Source organism: Chlorocebus sabaeus, chromosome 7 (assembly GCF_047675955.1).
Source record: "Chlorocebus sabaeus isolate Y175 chromosome 7, mChlSab1.0.hap1, whole genome shotgun sequence".
NCBI lineage: Eukaryota > Metazoa > Chordata > Mammalia > Primates > Cercopithecidae > Chlorocebus > Chlorocebus sabaeus.
In genome coordinates, this window is record NC_132910.1 from 98263564 (window position 1) to 98282611 (window position 19048).

Consider the following 19048-nt stretch of genomic DNA (forward strand, 5'->3'; position numbering starts at 1 on the left):
TTACTCATTGGAAGAGTTTGCTGTATTCTAAATTTAACATAAAATAATGATGCAGGAAAGTTTTAGGTTTTAGAAAAGAATTTTCACATGAGACATTGTATATGCATGTGTGTGTTTGTGTGTGTGTGTGTAAATGTTGCTCTGGTTTCAGCGTTCCGATCAATAAAAGCAGAAGTTCAGGCCATTTTATCCTGAAATATTTCTATAGGGTAGTCTTATAAGTTGCTTGATTATTATACAAAGTATATACAGTTAGTATAAAGAGTGTGCGAACTAAAATGAAGGGGGCTGGGGAATCAAATTTGCTATCTCTGAGGTTGAGTTTGAGACTGGAGTGGTTAAATAAAGGCTGTTCTAAGAAATTCCATCAAAATAAATTTGATATACTGCCAGAAATTCTACAACTGCCTTCTGGATCTACCACATTCTCTTGGGAGTTAGGACTACTGCTTTCTATAGCTACAATTTTATTTTTAACTAGGTCTAGTTTTTGCTGGAAAAACTGTCCTAAGATTAAAAGTTAATAGTTGAAATTAAATTTAATAATAAAACTGAATGTGTCATTCAGTGTTAATTTTTGGTAGCCTTATGTTTAAATTTGAACATCAAATATTATACAAAATTCTGCTCTGAAGCATCTATTTAAATTTGGTATGTTTTTGCAGAAGAGCAACCTGGAAAAATAAAATAAAATAAATAAATTTGGAAGGTTTGAAGCCCTCAGTGTTCTTGGGTTCTGGAACCTAAAATCAAATGTGCCCTCAGAAAGACTTAATATTTTTTTTAGTTGTGCACATTTAGAGGTCGCTTCTCAGAACTTAAACACCTCTAAGAATTTTATTGACATTCTAACTTTTAAAACAACTTCCTTGGAGACTAGTACCAAGAAAGGAAGCAAGTCAAATCTTGCATCTCATACTTGCCCTAAACATGAGACTCCTGTTATTTTAGATCAGATTTATACTAGAAGGCAATAAAGATGGCAAGTCATTCACCACTTGTTTACTCAGTAATATAAGGTCTTTATTCTCTAACTGCTCTTCATTTATTCAATAAAGACATTGGGTAAATAGCAGCAAACAAAACAGACAGACATCCTTGCCCTTGTGGATTCTGGTAGAAGAGCAAGACAAAAAGGGAAATAAATAAGTAAATACATAGTATGTAAGATAAGTGCTAAGTAGATAAGTACAATGGGGAAAGGGAGTGGAAAGAAGACAGATATTGAGTAGGTGACCTCAATACAAGGTGACAGTTGAGTAAAAGAAGGGATGAAGGAGCAAACAATGCCGCTATTTAAGGTAAGAGCATTCCAGTTAGAGGAAACAGCAGGTGCAAAGGCCCTGTGGCAGGAATGTGCCTGGAGGGTTAAAGGAAGAGCAAGGCGGCCATGGTGGTTGAGTGGGAGAGAGAGAGTCATGGCAAATGAGATCACAAGGATATGAGGGTAGGGCAAGAGTAGGGGAGAGGTAGAGCACATAGGGCCTGATAGTACGGTGACTGTATCATCTATTGTCCAAACAGGACAATTTTGAGAGTGAAGGGAGACACTATTATGTCAGGACAATAGGCATAAACCTATTGTCCTGGGTAAACAAGGAAAACCTATACACCTTTAAAAGTCTTTGGCTTTTTCTCTGAATGAGATAGGAAGTTTTGAAAAGTTATGTCCAGATGAGTGACATGAACATGTTACATTTTAACAGGAACATTCTGGCCAGGCACGGTGGCTCATGCCTGTAATCCCAATACCTAGGGAGGCAGAGGTGGGAGGCTAGCTTGAGCCCAGGAGTTGGCTACTATGTTGAAAAGTATTTCCTAAATCAATGAAGGGAAAACATACAATCTTAAAATATGTTATATATACTAATATATAACATGAAAATATTACCTAAAGTGTAGTGTTTACTCTATGCCAAGCTAAGTCGTATGAGCCTCCCAACAAATCTATGACATGCTACTGTTGCTTGAATGTGAATATGAAAAAAACAAGGCCCAGAGTATTAAGTAACTTTCTCAAAGTCAGACAGCTAGAAATGGCAGGTCCAGGATTTGGATCCAGCCTGACCCCAGAGGCTGTGCTGTTAGCCAGCCTGCCATACTGTTCTTCCACACACCTGGTAAGACAAACCTTATAATTACCAAAATATCATCCCTAACACAAATAGATTTTCAAAGACTGTTCAAAGAAGAAAATCATTCCCTTTTATCTCTCCACTAAATCCAACAGCTTCATTAGTTCCTTCTTTAAGACAGAAGTAACACATTGTAAAGAAAATGTGTATAATAGATTGCACTCCAAAATAGCATCTATGTTGTAAGTCTTGCAGATGGCCTTGGGACATCTGGTGAACAGGATTTGTGTAGCCTATATTCATTGTCATGTCAGTGAGGTCGACTGACAGAAGGAGAGCCAGAAAAGAAAAAATAAATAAACTGAGAGGAAAGATTGAGTTTCTGATGGACTAATTGCCTCGACACATCTGCTCAGAGAAATGCGTTTCGCCAAACGAATGGCTCATCTAGTTATCACTTGAAAGGCGAGGCAATTTGTCTGTGGACAGGATACAGAAGAATGAATGTCTATGGCTACCCCATAGTTTCATTTGGGTTAGAAACATCAGGCTTGACTGATAAAGTTAGAGGTTGCTTTTCTAGACCTTCCTCCTTTGGGGTTTACCAGATGCACAGGAGTTAAAAGGAGGATGTGGAAGCATAACAGATGACATTTGTGGATATGTATAAACTGATCATTAAAAAGAAGCCAGTAATCCTCAATTTTTAAAGATTTGCATATAAAACTGACCTTTTGTGAAACCTTTCCATGAAATCTAATGCATAAGGAACTTCATTATTAATTCCTAATTTTAAAAGCAACAAATAAAGGAAATATTATTGAACATTTTTTCAATGTCCAAAATATTGCTTATCAAAATATGAAAGGTAATGGATACATATTTCTTAACAAAATATTGAATAACACATTACACCTCATCCCACATAAGTTTTATGTCACATAAAGTAATTTTGCAGAATGTCTGTACAAAAAAAAATCTCTAACCACTGTGAACTTTTAGTTTGAAAGAAGATTTAAATCTCAGTTTTCACCAGATAGAAGTATCTAGAATACAGCAAAGTTTCTCTTTTAAAATGGTGTCATTGATGTCATAAGTATGGTATTTCTCTGCATATTTTCATTGTTTCCACAAATTTTACTTGCTTAAAGAAGCTAAATCTATGAAAATTAGGTTTATATCATTTAAGAATCTTATACTTTTAAACTTTTAAACATGTTATTGAAATGTAGCATACACATAGAATAATGTGCCTAAGCATCGGCTCTGTTAATTTTCACAAAATGAACACATGTATAACCAGGATCAACAAACAGAGCATTGCCAGCACCCTGAAGTCTCCTAGTCACTATCCTAACCCCTAAGCCACTCACTTTCCTGACTTCTAACAGCATGAATTTGCTTTCCTGTTTTTATGTTTCTAGTATATGGAATCCTATGATGCCTGTATGTATTGTTTTGAGTCTGACTTCTCTTACTCAACATTATGTTTGTGAGAGTCATCCATATTGTTGCATTCAGTTGTAGTTCAGTCATTCTCATTATTGTATGGCACTTAACTGTGTGAATATCACACTTTATGAATTCTACTAAAGATGGGCATTATTAAGTAGTTTCTAGTTTTGAGCTATTTTGAATAGTGCAGCTGTAGACATTCTCCTAGCATCTTTTTGGTGCATATATATGTTGAATATCTATGTAAGTATATAGATATAAAAACCTATAGCTGTGTATGTAATGATATCTGTAATATTTATGTATCAACATATATAGCTACATACTAAATATATCTAAATATATACTTCTCATATAATTTTTCTTGATCACAACCCTTTTATATTTTACTATTCAGTAATGTTGGAGAATTACACGAGGGTAAGGTACAGAATTAAGAACTAGACAATAGAATTCTTCTTTTTGTTGTTGTTGTTTGTTTGTTTGTTTAGAGATAGCTTCTTGCTTTGTTGCCCAGGCTGGTTTCAAACTCCTGGCTTCAAGTAATCCTCTCATCTCAGCCTCCCAAATTGCTGGGATTACAAGCATGAGCCACCATGCCTGGCCCAGAATTCTTTTCTAATTCTAAAAGCTTTAAGACCTGTGTGGCCTGTATATGAACTTGGTCCATGATAATTATTTGTCTTTCAAGAAAATCTATTATCTGCCTTCATAATGGATAATTCCCAGATCAACTCACACATTGACTAAGCACCTGTAGAAAACACACAGGAATCTAGGCTTCCAGTTGCTCACATTCTATTTGAGGATACAAGCAAATAGTCAATAAAGTTAGCCTGGATACCAGCAGAGTTTTTATACCCAAGTTTTATACTCAAGTATTCTCTTGGACTTTTTTTTTTTTTGAGACAGAGTCTTGCTCTGTCGCCCAGGCTGGAGTGCAGTGGCGCTATCTCGCCTCACTGCAAGCTCCACCTCCCGGGTTCACACCATTCTCCTGCCTCAGCCTCCCGAGTGGCTGGGACTACAGGCGCCCGCCACCATGCTCAGCTAATTTTTTGTGTTTTTAGTAGAGACAGGGTTTCATTGTGTTAGCCAGGATGGTCTCAATCTCCTGAACTTGTGATCCACCTGCCTTGGCCTCCCAAAGTGCTGGGATTACAGGCGTGAGCCACCGCGCCCGGCCTCTCTTGGACTTTTTGAAACCAAAGAACAAAGATACTATTTTTAATGTGAAATACCTTTAAAAATGTTCATTGAAAGTACAAAGATTGTCATCTTAATATAAGATTGCCAGGGTAGGGATGGTTGTCATAGAAATTTACCCAATTGGAATACATGAAGACAGGCCTAAAAGAAAAATTTATCTTAATATCATCAGCAAAATTTGCATTTGCAACATCCCAAAAAGAAATTTTATTTATGAAAACCCACTGACCACATATGAAATGGAACCATCTTACAATGTAAATACTCCCAGGAAGTCATTCAGAACTCTGTGAAATGTCTGAGCACTAGATTTTTGCAATCTTATGAATAAGAGTTTAAATGTAAGTGAGTCATTGACACTTTTCCTGCTTTTTGTTCTGGGGAAATAGCTTCACAGTAATATTTTCATTAATTGTATGCAGTGACTTCAGAATCATCTCCAGCTCCTGTACCATCATAAAGGAAGTCAACCCAGAGGGAGTGGTATGCACTAAGGTGATATTCCAGAGCCCAGTTTCAAGCACTGCTGCTTTCTCCTGCTTGATTCGCTCACCCAGGGCCCGGCAAACTACAGCCAGTGAGCCAAATCTGGCCCACCGCCTGTTTTTGTAAATGAAGTTTTATTGGAACACAGCCATACCTATTGCTTATGTTTTGTTTTGTTTTGTTTTTTTGAGACGGAGTCTCGCTCTGTCTCCCAGGCTGGAGTGCAGTGGCCGGATCTCAGCTCACTGCAAGCTCCGCCTCCCGGGTTTACGCCTTTCTCCTGCCTCAGCCTCCCGAGTAGCTGGGACTACAGGCGCCCGCCACCTCGCCCGGCTAGTTTTTGTATTTTTTAGTAGAGACGGGGTTTCACCAGGTTAGCCAGGATGGTCTCGATCTCCTGACCTCGTGATCCGCCCGTCTCGGCCTCCCAAAGTGCTGGGATTACAGGCTTGAGCCACCGCACCCAGCCTGCTTATGTATTTTCTATGGCAGCTTTTGAGAGTAGTTTCAACAGACATCATATGGCCCAGAAAGCCTAAAATATTTGCTATCTGGCCATTTATGGAAAAAGTTTGTCAACCCTGGTGGCATCTCACCAACTGTCCTGCCCCTGCCTTTCATCCCTGCCTTTCATCCCTGCCTCTTATCTGCCTCCACTTGGACCCACAGGCAGTCAAAGCTCAAGATCTGAACTTCAGAAATGTGAATAAGGCTTCATAACCTTTTTCTCTTTTCAATAGAGGCAGGATTTCACTATGTTTCCCAGGCTGATCTTGAACTCCTAAACTCAAGGAATTCTCTTACCTCAACCTCCCAAAACACTGGGATTGCAGGCATGAGCCACTGCACCCAGACACTTCATAACCTTTGATATTTTTAAGTGCCTCATGCCTTAACCCCAAGAAGTAAATGGCCATAATCTCAAGAAATTAAAATATGTTTTATTTTTTAAAATGGTTTGTCACTGATCTTGAATAAATCACTTGACCTCTCACATCATTCTTTTTCTTTTTCTTCTTTTTTTGAGAAAGGGCCTCACTCTACCACCCAGGCTGGAGTTCAGCGGCATAACCACTGCTCCCTGCTGCCTCAAGCTCCTGAGCCCAAGCAATCCTCCCACCTAAGCCTCCCAAGTGGCTGGGACTACAGGCACATGCCACCACGCCCAACTGATTTTTTGAATTTTTTGTAAAGTTGGGGTCTCACTGTGTTGTCCAGGCTGATCTCAAATTTTTGGACTCAAGTGATCCTCCCACCTCAGCCTCACAAAGTGCTGGCATTATAGGCGTGAACCACCACGCCCAGCCTCCAGTCATTATTTTTGTTTGAAAAAAATAAATAATGAAGGGACCATTTCATGGCATCCCACTAGGCATAATGACACAAAGTAGGCTTATTCCTAAGCTGACAGCCAACATCAGTTACAACAACCAAGGTCTATTGTCTCTTTGTCGTCTCGATTTATGTTAGTAAACATCAGAACTTTGGTCTCATGAGAGGTCTTGGCAACCACAATTCACGTGTTTTCTAATCAAAATTAAACACTTTTTAAACTCTTTGTCACACACTTAGAAATATTCAATACATTGTCCTTTGGGTAATTAAAAGCAGCACTAAGCCAGGTGGCTAGATTTTTGGGTAGCCATTTATGTTTCAGTTAAGTAAAAGAAAAAGGAAAAGGAGATGATGAAGATTTTTCATTTATTTTAGAGAAATTTCATATGAAAATAGAGTCACTCTCTAAGTCTTTTTTTTTTTTTTTTTTTTTTTTTTTTGAGATGGAGTCTTACTCTGTCACCCAGGCTGGAGTGCACAGTGATGCAATCTCGGCTCACTCAACCTCTGCCTCCCGGGTTCAAGTGATTCTCCTGCCTCAGCCTCCCAAGTAGCTGGGATTACAGGTGCCCATCACCATGCCCAGCTAATTTTTGTATTTTTAGTAGAGACAGGGTTTCACCATGTTGCTCAGACTGGTTTCAAACTCCTGATCTCAGGTGGTCTGCCCGCCTCAGCCTCCCAAAGTGCTGGGATTACAAGTGTGAGCCACCACGCCCAGCCTTTAAAAGTCTTAAAGATAAAGCTGTACATACTTGAAGTTACTTAATCAGAAAATCACAACACTTTATATTTCTTTGGGTGGACCAATTGAATTACATGATCATAACTAAAAACATGAATTTTCTTACCTCTATGCTGTAAAAATCAGGGACTATTTATTTAATAATGGACAGAAAGGTCATGTCTTAGACAAAGGGGAAAGTGGGGGATAAGAAAAGAAATATCTCATGTCCCATTTTTTTATCACTAGGTGTATGTATGTATGCATACATGTTATTTTTGGTGACACAGATGTTCTCTGTTTACATTAGATTTTTCCAAACTGTTGGCGGTCAGGCGAGGTGATTCACGCCTGTAATCCCAGCACATTGGGAGGCCAAGGCCAGAGGCTCATTTGAGCCCAGAAGTTCGAGACTAGCCAGAGTAACATGATGAAACCCCATTGCTACAAAAAAAAAATTGGCTGAGTATAGTGGCATGTGCCTGCAGTCCCAGCTACTGGGAGGCTGAGGTCGGGGAATCACTTGAACCCAGGTCGAAGCTTCTGAACCATTGATTGGTCCCACTGCGCTCCAGCTTGGAAGGAAAAAAAAAATGTTGGGAGGAAAGGACACGGGAGCTACAGGGGATGGAGGAAAAAAAGCAGAGTTGGGTAGTGGAGACCCATCCTTAGGACTCAACCATGTCATTCTGCCAGCACCCAGGTGACATTTCATATATTTGAGGAAGAAAGGGAGGAAGCATATACTCTCAAAATGTGAGGAGTCAACATCCGTAATTCCAACTATGTGAAAGCAGCTTGAGGAACCATAGCATTGACTTATTCATGATTTTTGCAGAGGCACTCATTCGGATTGGCCCTCCAAGCAGGCTGGTGTAAGAGCCTCTCAGCATCTACACCAAAGCCCATCTCTCTTGTGGTTTTGAAATTCTTTACTTGTTTGCAGTAGCTCCAATGAACCCTCACGAAGTGATAAACATTTAGTTTATTTGTGGAAATGGCCCAGAAGAAAAAAGCTGGTATTAGAACAGAAGATGTCTAATGAAGTATATTTTTCTTAACCAGAAATTTTGGATAAATGAATGAGTGGAGAAAAGTAAGTGCCTTAGGTAGGGCTCAATATTTGTCCTTCAATTACTTTTTAGGTTGTGATCCTTTGTACATGCCATATTCTGTTCAGACTACCTCTTCTCTGCTAAAAATATGCCTGTGCAGGGGCAGTTTCCACACTAGTACCAGGTACGCTCTCACACATTTATGCCTTTGTATAAATTAGGGAAAATCCTAATTTTTCATGTTTTGAATAGGGAATATATTCGAATAGATCAAAAATCAAGAAAATAGAAAAAGGTATACATTGAGAAGTCTTCCTCTTAGACCAGTCCTGATCACCAAATTTTCCCACTCTCACCCTCTATAGCATATCACCTTTAAAAGATTCTTCTGTATCTTTCTAGTGTTTCTTCATGCAGATACAAGAAAATCCAAATATATATTTATATTTATATTCTCTCCCCTGTTTATTATACAATGTTCTGTACGTTGCTTTTTTCAATTGACAGTATATCCTGGAGATCTCTGAATATCAATATATGAAAAGCTGCCTCTTTTTTAAAATAGTTTCATAGTATCCCATTGTGGGAGAGTGCCATAGGTTATATAATCCATTGTTCCAGTCTTTTGTTTTTGCAGACTATGGTACAATTGTAACCATGTGCATGTCATGTTTATATCTGTGGGTACAGCTATATGACAGATTCCCACACATAGGATTCTTGTGCCATAGGTCAAGTATCTGTATTACTTTGATATAAATTGCCAAATTATGCCCCATAATAACTGTGCTGTCTTGCACTCCCATTAGCAATGTAGGAGTCCCTATTTCCCCATTGCCTAACCATATTTTTAGTTTAGTTATTTATCTTTCCTTTGGATTATCTGAAATAGAAAATGTCAGGGAGGAAGTCTTTTTTTGCTCCTATATACTGATTGCTCATAAAAAATGGTGAAAAAATAGGAAACTAATTTTGGAAAATGTATTGGGTCACTGAATCAAATGCCCAATGATAATTTTATGTGTCGTTTACTTTTGCAAAAGTATACATTTTTACCCATAATGAAGAGGATACTAATTCAAGAAAGTATCATAGAAAATTAGATATTTTTTCTACTCTGAAGCAGTCACTGATTGTCAGTGGATTCTATACACTAAATTATTTCAGAATTCATATACCTGAAAATTGTCAAATATATAAACTCTAATTATTAGAGTACTGATATTTAGAAAAAGGATCTGTAAAGTGTGTTTGTGTCCATTTTTCCCAGTCATTTACATAACAAAAAAGTACTCATCATGGAACCAAATTATTTTCATCTCCAACTTGAACAGCTTTTTGATATTTCAGGTTGAAACCAAGATAAGCCTGTGCGTTGAGGCTGAAGAATTGTACTTTTTCCAAATATAACAGTTTTGAAAACTAATTTATGAATTGTAGTAGCTAAGTTCCATCCAGTTTTGACTCCCATTTTTTGACACAGATCAGAATGAAACACCCAGAAGCCAATATCCAAGCTTTACCTCAGAACTTTCCACTGTTCAGGCAGTAGTTGAGGACTGAGACAGACGTTCTGAATGACAACTTTACCGTGACAACTGAGCATTAATGTCATCTGATAACATGTCTGTAGCTTTTTTGGAAATAATCTAGGATGATAGAATGGGAGGTATCTCTTCAAAAATAAGTATTTGGCCTAATTGCTGAAATACTTTATATTTTAAGGACTGGTATGACTGCTTTTTTTCATTTATCTAGTTTATAACTTCATGTAGTGTGAATTCAGCCTGAAATTGACATTTAAATTTTCTACCTAAATTCATAGGTTTAGTGTTTTGAAGAAAACAATGACTTTCCAGTAAATAAAATAATCTTTTTACATTTTCTTTTGTTCAGCCTTGAGTTTGTTTTGAGAGCTTTAGTTTTGATAAAAAAGAGAAATGTAATTTTAAAATTTGGGAGAATTGTAAAACACCATTATATTTTTTCAGATATGTTTTAAAATTTATTTTGTACAGTATGTTTATAGATAAGAGGCTTCATTTTGTTGAATTCATCCTACACATACACTTCTTTTTAGCTGAAATTAATAGAAAGCCAATTCTAAATTAATGTAGGTAATACATAATCTAATCAACTAGATGAATACCTTGGTTGCAAGTCTTGTTCTGACCGAGCTAAGTGACAAGAATCTCAATCTACTGACCTTCCAGCATCTAGGTGGAGCTCCCAGGACAAGCAGGCAACAGGAAGCAGGAAATAGCAGGAAAAGGTCCTTTAGTTCCCATGTGTAGAATGTCTCTGCATTCCTGGAAACAAATGCTCAGCTGCCTCTGTATTGAACCATACTGATGCCTGCCACCATATTGTTCATTGTAGATACAAATCATTATGTTAAAAGTTACAGTAGGTTAGAAATTGCAACCACCTCTTTCAAAAAAGTGATTACCACAATTTTGAAAGGAAGAGAAATACAGATTGTAATTGTTTTGCTATACCAGCAAAGAAAATTAAATATTTAAAATATTATGAAGATGCTTCTGACTAGCTATGTGTGACCTTCAGAGTTTCATTTTCAAAACAAAGTATTAATCTAGATCAGTGTTTCTCTAAATTTTTGTTCTCAACACCCTTTTATACTCTTAAAAATCATTGAGGACACCAAATTTTTCTTCACGTATGTTATATTGATTGATATTTATGATGTTACAAGTTAAAACTAATCATTTTATAAAAAATATTTATTAATTTTCATGAACCCCATTAAATGTTAACATAAATGATATATTTTTATGAAAAAAGTTATATTTTCCAAAACAAAAAAATTATTAGTGCGAAAAATGGCATTGTTTTACATTTTTACAAATCTCTTTATTTAATGTCTGGCTTAATAGAAGACAGCTAAAACTCATATCAGCTTCTGCATTCAATCTGTTGTACTATGTTGTTTTGGTTGAAGCGTATTTAAAAACTCTAGCCTCACAAAAAAAATGTAGTTTAAAAAAGGATGAGAATGTTAATCGTCTTTTCAGATAATTGCAAATATTCTTTGATACTACATCAAAACTCTCCCATTGGCAGTTTTGTAAAGATTAGTTGCAATGTGGAATCTGAAACCATATTAATGAACTTTTCAGACACTCTTACATTAAAATATGTTGTCTCTCTTGTACTTTGTATAGATGTTTTACATATGCATGGTTTTGTAACATCAGACATTGGCCATTAGAATTACTAGTTTACAATTACAAGGATCTTCTCAATGTTGCCTTATTTAATTATATAATATCAAAAAACTACATTCATTAATATCATCACCAATCTTTTGTCACATGGAATATTAAAAAGACATGTACCTAAGCTCAAGATATATTCAAAATTTATAATTTCTCTGCTGCTTCAACAGGGATATCTTAAGGGAAACTCATGAATCATGATCCATAAAAGAAAAAAAAAATGCTGGGCATTAAAATTTAATAAAAAATTTTAATTTTTTATTAAAATTAAAAACTTTTACTCTGCAAAAGACCCTGTTAAGAGGATGAAAAGACAACAGCCGGGTGCAGTGGTTCACGCCTGTAATCCCAGCACTTTGGGAGGCCAAGGCAGGCAGATCACTTTCAGCTCAGGAGTTAAGGACCAGCCTGGGCAACATGGCAAAACTCCATCTCTACAAAAAAAAAAAAAATACAAAAATTAGCTAGGCATGGTGACATGCACCTGTGGTCCCAGCTACTCTGCAGGCTGAGGCTATAGAATCACTTAAACCTGGGAGGCAGAAGTTGCAGTGAGCCAAGATTGCACCACTGCATACCAGCCTGGGCAACAAAGTGAGACCCTATCTCAAAAAAAAAAAAAAAAAAAAAAAAGGATTCATATCTAGAATATATAGAGAATTCTCAAAACTCAATGGTAAAAAAAATCAATAATCCAAATAGAAAATGGACAAAAGACAGAGACAGAAATTTTACTGAAGGGTATATGCAGATGACAGATAGGCACATGGAAAGATGTTCAATATCATTAGCCACTAGGGAAATGCAAGTCAAACCACAGTGAGATATCACTAAACCCTATCTGAATGGCTAAAATGTTTAAACAAAAAAAAAGAGAGAGAGAGACAACACCTAATTCTGTCAAGGATGAAGAGAAACTGCTGGTAGAAACGGAATGTAGAGCCACTCTAAAAGAGAGTTTGGCTGTTTCTTTTTTCTTTTTTTTTTCTTTTGAGACGGAGTTTCACTCTTGTTGCCCAGGCTGGAGTGCAATGGCACAATCTAAGCTACTGCAACCTCCGCCTCCCAGGTTCAAGCGAGTCTCTCCTGCCTCAGCCTCCTGAGTAACTAGGATTGCAGGTGTGCACCACCAGACGGGGTTTCACCATGTTGGTTAGGCTGGTCTCGAACCCCTGACCTTAGGCGATCCACCCACCTCGGCCTCCGATAGTGCTGTGATTACAGGCGTGAGCCACCCTGCCTGGCCAGCAGTTTCTTATAAAACTAAATATGCAATTTCCATAGGACCTAGGAGTTGCACTCTTGAGCACGTATCCCAGAGAAGTGAAAATTACATTCATGCAAAAACCCGTACGTTGCTCTTTCCCTGGGGTCCCAGTATCCTGGCAGCTTCCTGAATATTTGGCACAGCAATGAGCTAAAGTCCCTGAAAGAGGTGAACTTGGGAAACTGTGGATTGCCAAGACTCAAGGAAGGGCTGAGGTGTCATTTACTTTGAATGAAGATCTTGCAAATATTCATGACATTGGCGGAAAAGCAGCTTCAGTCAGTGCTCATAAAGAACATCCATTTGTCTTGCAAAGTGTTGGAGGACATATATGAACAATATTTACTGAGAGCTCATCAGATAAGCTGTCTTTAGAAGGAATAGTGGTAAAAAGAGCTGAATGCCAACAGACTGCCAGTGAAAAGTACATGAGATTAAAAAGGTTGCAAACAGAAGAATCTTCCAAATCTGTAAGGCTATCACAACAACTGGACAAAGTTGTAACAGCCAGTTTCGAACCTGTTGCTAATCGTCAGTACGATACTGAATATGAAAGGAAAGAGAAAGCAGATGGAAAACAAGCTCCAGCTAATAAACAACACGTTTCAGACATACTATTTTCAGCCTTTAGAAACAACAATGTTATCATCTTAAGTACTTAGAGGACGTCACAAAACAACCTGTGGTATACCTGAGGGAACTCTTAGAAGAAATTGGTGTTCAGAATGTAAAAGAGATCCACAAAAACACGTGGGAGCTGAAGCCAGAGTACAGACATCACCAAGGAGAAGAAATGAGTGATTAAGATGGCTCCTGGCCAGCATGTTGGTGCAAAACGCGTTGATACTGGAAGGCTTGAACACTGTACGTTAATAGGGGCTAAGTGGCAATACTTTCCTTTCTCTTGGTAAATTTTCTAAACCTGTAACTATTGTAAAGTTTCTTCAGTGTTTTTTGAGGAGAAAGAACAAATTTATTTATAGACTTAACTTGTATTAAACCAGGTTATTCACAATGGGAATAAGGGTTGGAGGATGAAGAGGATTTCTCTTAAATATTAGCTTTTAGCATGTAAAATTAGGAAACGGTTTTTAAATGAGGACTCTCTGCCCTTGCTGTATCTCTGAGGGGCTGAGGTAGTACAGAATCAGACAGAATAGTATAGCAAGAAAAAAACAGTCAACTACAGAAACTCTTAAAAGGAATAAAAAGCCAAAGTTCCTTATTTTGAGGAAAAAAATTTTAAAAACCCTGTACATTAACTCTCACAGTAGTTTCACCTGTAATAGCCAAACCCCGGAGACCACTCAGATGTTCTTCAATGTGAGTGGTCAAACCAACCATGGTACATCCATACCAGAGACTACTACTCAGCAATGAAAGGAAACAAGTCATTGATACACACAACCATCTGGGTGAATCTCCAGAGAACCGTGCTGAGTGAAAAAAACAAATCTCAAAAGATTGCATACTATTATTACTCCATTTATATAACATTCTTGAAATGATAGAGTTGTAGAGATGGATAACAGATTAATGGTTGCTAGGGGTTAGGAATGGGAAGGGGAGAGAAGGGAAATATGGGTAGAAGAGGACATCAAAAGGGATCCTTGTGGTGATAAACCTGTTCTGTATCTTGACTGGTGATAAATACACAAACCTACACATGTTACTCAATTGCACAGAGCTAAATGCACACAAATTAGTATATGTGAAACTGGGGAAATAAAATAATAGTGGTAGATTATATCACCATCAAAAAAAATTGTGCCATTTCATATTCCCACCAGCTTTATATGAGGATTTTAATTTCTTCACATCCTCACCCCAACACTTAATATTGTCAGTCTTTTTCATTACAGTCTTTTTAATAGTGTATAGTAGTATGCCATGGTGGTTTTAACTAGCATTTCCCTAGTGGCTAAGGATGTTGAGCATTTTCTATGTCCTTACCTACTTATATATCTACTTTGGCAAAATGTTTATTTAAATCCTTTGCACATTTTTAATTAAGTTATTTGTATTTATTTTATTTTAGTTGTAGTTCTTTATAGATTCTAGACAGAAGTCCTTCATCAGATGTATGATTTGCAAATATTTTTCCCAGTTAGTGGATTTGTTTTTGTTTTCTTCATGTCTTTTGAAGAGCAAAAATTATTTATTTTATTATTTATTTGAGACGGAGTCTCACTCTGTCACCCAGGCTGAAGTGCAGTGGGGCAATCTCCACTCACTGCAACCTCCGCCTCCTGGGTTCAAGCGATTCTTGTGCCTCATCCTCCAGAGTAGCTGGGATTACAGGCATGCACCACCATACCCGGCTAATTTTTGTATTTTTAGTAGAGACAGGGTTTCACCATGTTGGCCAGGCTGGTCTCGAACCCCTGACCTCAGGCAATCCACCCACCTCGGCCTCCCAAAGCACTGGGATTACAGGCGTGAGCCACCACACCCAGCCTGAAGAGCAAAAATTCTTATTTTGATCAAATCCAGTTTATCAAATTTTTCATCTATGGACCATGCCCTAGTGTCCTATCTATGAAATCTTTGCCTAACCCAAGATCACAGAGAATTTCTCCTCTGTTTTCTTCTAACAGTTTTAGAGGCTTAGCTCTTACATTCAGGTCTGCAATCTTTTCTGGTTAAATTTTTGTGTATGATATGAGGCAGGCATCTAAGCTGATTTTTTTGCATATGGATACTCAGTTTTTCAACACTATTTTTTGAAGACTATCCTCATTGAATTGCCTTGGACCTTTATTAAAACTCAATTGGCAATAAATATAAGGGCTTGCATCTGGATTTTCTTTCTGCTCCAGTGACCTGTGTTCTATTGTTTTGCCAGTACCATCCTGTCTTAATTACTGGAGCTTTATATTAATAGTAAGTTTTTTTTTTAATTTAAAGAACTTTTTTTTATACTTTATAAAGGATTATAAATAGTAAGTTTTTAAACAAGTACTGTAAGTTATCCTACTCTGCTTTTTGTCAAAATTGTTTTGGCTGTTCTAGATCCCTTATATTTTTATATAAATTTTAAGATGAATTTTTTAGTTTCCTTGGATTTAGATAGGAATTGCATTGACCCTTTAGGTGAATGTGGGGAGAATTGGCATCTTAATAATCTTAATTCTTCTTTTGTTAAATGTATTCTCAACTATTTTATTCTTTTTTGGTACAGTTTTGAATGCAATTGTTTTTTTAATTTGTTTAGATTTTTCATGGCTAGTATGCAGAAATGCAGTTGTTTCCTGCATATTGATCTTGTATCCTATGACTTTGTTCAAGTTCTATTTATTTTGCACCATCAGCTTTCTTCCTGCAAATGTGTGATGGTGAAGAGTACAATGACCTTTAGGTAGTTTAGTGCCACTGTCATGATTCATGTGAAGGCACCAGCAGTTTACCCACCATTGCTTTTGTACTAACAGTGCAAATGTCAACCAGTGAAAAAAGGCAATAATCTCTGAGTGTTATCTTGATTTTGCAGACCTCACGGAAGGTTCCCAGGGTTCCCCAGTGGTCTACAGACAACACTGAGAGAACCAGGGATCTAGATCAGAGGTCCCCAACCCCCAAGGCTACGGACTAGTACCAGTTCATGGCCTGTTAGGAACCGGCCACACAGCAGGAGGTGAGTGGCAGGCAAGCAAGTGAAACTTCTTCTGTATTTACAACTGCTCCCCATCACTCACATTACCTCCTGAGCTTTGCCTCCTGCCAGATCAGCAGCAGCGTCAGATTCTTATAGGAGTACGAACCCTATTGTGAACTGCACACCCAAGGGATCTAGATTGTGCATTCCTTGTGAGAATCTAACTCCTAATGATCTGTCACTGTCTCCCATTAACCCTAGATGGGACCATCTAGTTGCATGAAAACAAGCTGAGGGCTTCCACTGATTTTACATTATGGCGAGGTGTATAATTATTTTATTATATATTCCAATGGAATCATAATAGAAATAAAGTGCACAATAAATGTAATATGCTTGAATCATCCCAAAACCATCCTGCCCCCCCACGAGGTCCGTGTAAAAATTGTCTTTCACAAAACGGGTCCCTGGCACCAAAAAGGTGCTGCTGATCTAGATGGTCTCTAAGCTCCCATCCAAGTGTAAAATGCTATAATTTTTAAAACCTAAGATGAACAGTGTTGACCAGATTTGTCTTTACAAAATTTACTTAAATGGCTGGTTTTCTTGGCAGTCAATATTTCTTAGGCAATTGCTGCATGTGGAACAATGTATCTAGTCCTTTGAGAGAGATGGAAAGGAAATAGAACACTGGTCCTAGTCTCAAGAAAATGGCAAAAGAAGGCTCTCTGGGTATGCAGGTGTCTAGGAAAGGAACCCAGTGTCACTGTAGGCTGATTGTATTAGACCTCAAATTTGTGTATTTTTTGTTCTACTAAAAATAAACAAAATGCTTATAGTGGAGATACAATATATCTCAAAGCTCAAGGCTAGAAGTAAAACTAGGTAAAAATCTATCATTCTAGACTAGTACAACCTAATGTTAACTCATTTCCAAAGGTAAAAATCTATCATTCTAGACTAGTACAACCTAATGTTAACTCATTTCCAAATGACCATAAGATGTAAAGTAACATCAAACTAATTTTTACAACTTTTTCAAAAAGCTTTAATTTTACATTATTGTTTATAACAGACCCCTGGTTGGAAGTTTAAAATCACCACTTAACTGATATTTTTTCTACATTTTATATATAATTCAAATTGTGTATACAATATGATGCTTACAGCTCACTGGGCAAATTTACTATAGATTTTGACTTTTCATTTGAGATTAATGAAATATTGTTCATATAGTCAAGGTAAATAAATAGTCTCAAGGCTTCAATCTGGGATTCCCCAAGTTCTGACATCCTTAATCTTTTTAGTTAGAAAAAAAAAAAAGGGACTAAAACACTCTTTCATGGGAAGAATGAAAAGAAATTGAGAAAGTAAAATTAATCATATACAGTACAGGGAAGGGTACAGATTAATTTAGGGATAAATGGAGTTAATAACAGTTTCAGATAAACTAGTTACAGACTAGAGTTCTGACATGAAAATAATCATACAATTTCAGAGCTGGCAGAGAATTCAGAGTATCTAGTTCTAGCCTAACATTTCTTCTTTGGCAGAGGAGGAAGCTAAATCTTCAAGATTTTTGACAGACCTAGACTAGAAACCAGCATTTCTAACTTCTCTTTCTGTATGTTCCATCCTTCCATCTCTGCATTCAATAGAACTTTTGTGGTTTTAATACTCTCGACACCACAAATTGCATTTCCCTGGAAGACAGCCTGGCTTCTAAAACTTCAGTGAGTGAATTATTAAAATGTATGGCACTCTTATCTGGGGTTTCATAATATGATTAGTAACCCAGCCATCCTGACTTTGTCTTTCTGTTTTGCTTTATGCCTCAACTATGAGTAATTGTGAAGTTTTATTTCTAATGAATTTCTGTTATTAAATATTAAAATCACCTCAACTATATTTACTAATAAGTCAGTGAGAGCATCAACTTTATTCTACTTTATTCTTTTTTTCCCGAAACACACATACGGTATTACTTTGCTCATGCTGCATACCATATCTTTGTTGGCTCATTGTTTCCATCTACACTCGGTATAATTGTGACCACATGACAAACTTTACAATAAAGAACTTAAGTTTCTTCAGAACTTATATATTAGATCATTAAATCAGCTGCATGCTTTCAAATATGCCATTTGTTTTTCGTTTTTCCTCTTCATCACCACCTACATCACTGATAAGATTTTTGGGATCCACTACCTAAATCTATATGTGGGGATCTCTGCTATTCCATTTTATCTTGTTTTGTTCTGCTTTGGTTTTGCCTGCCTGTTTATTTTAAATAGGCACTAGCATGTCTGACCATAGAGACTGATGAGTAAAATCAACTATAAAACGTTTCCATTCGGTTTTGGGACTTATTGTCTGTCCAGGTCCGAGCACCCCATTTCTATGATGGGAGCTCTGACCCAGACACAAATAAGGCCCAAAACTGTGCTTGTACGTTGCTATGACAAAATGTAGGGCTCCACTCACAACACATGGAAAATCTTTTCTCCATTCCAGGAAAGCCAGGGTTCTTTCTTTCTAGCATGAATTTTCTCTCCATTATGAATTAAACCTTAAAGTATTGACACATACAATCAACACAAACCTTGCAGTT

General features: G+C 37.2%; 1 protein-coding gene and 1 pseudogene across 2 annotated transcripts in view; both read left to right on the top strand.

Moving 5' to 3' along the window:
• The window catches only part of EDNRA (endothelin receptor type A), a 69179-nt gene that overhangs the window by 12537 nt on the left and 37594 nt on the right, over nucleotides 1-19048 (top strand). The gene's annotated exons all lie outside the window — the stretch shown is intronic.
• Nucleotides 12202-14665, top strand: LOC103236349 (general transcription factor IIF subunit 2 pseudogene; annotated as a pseudogene).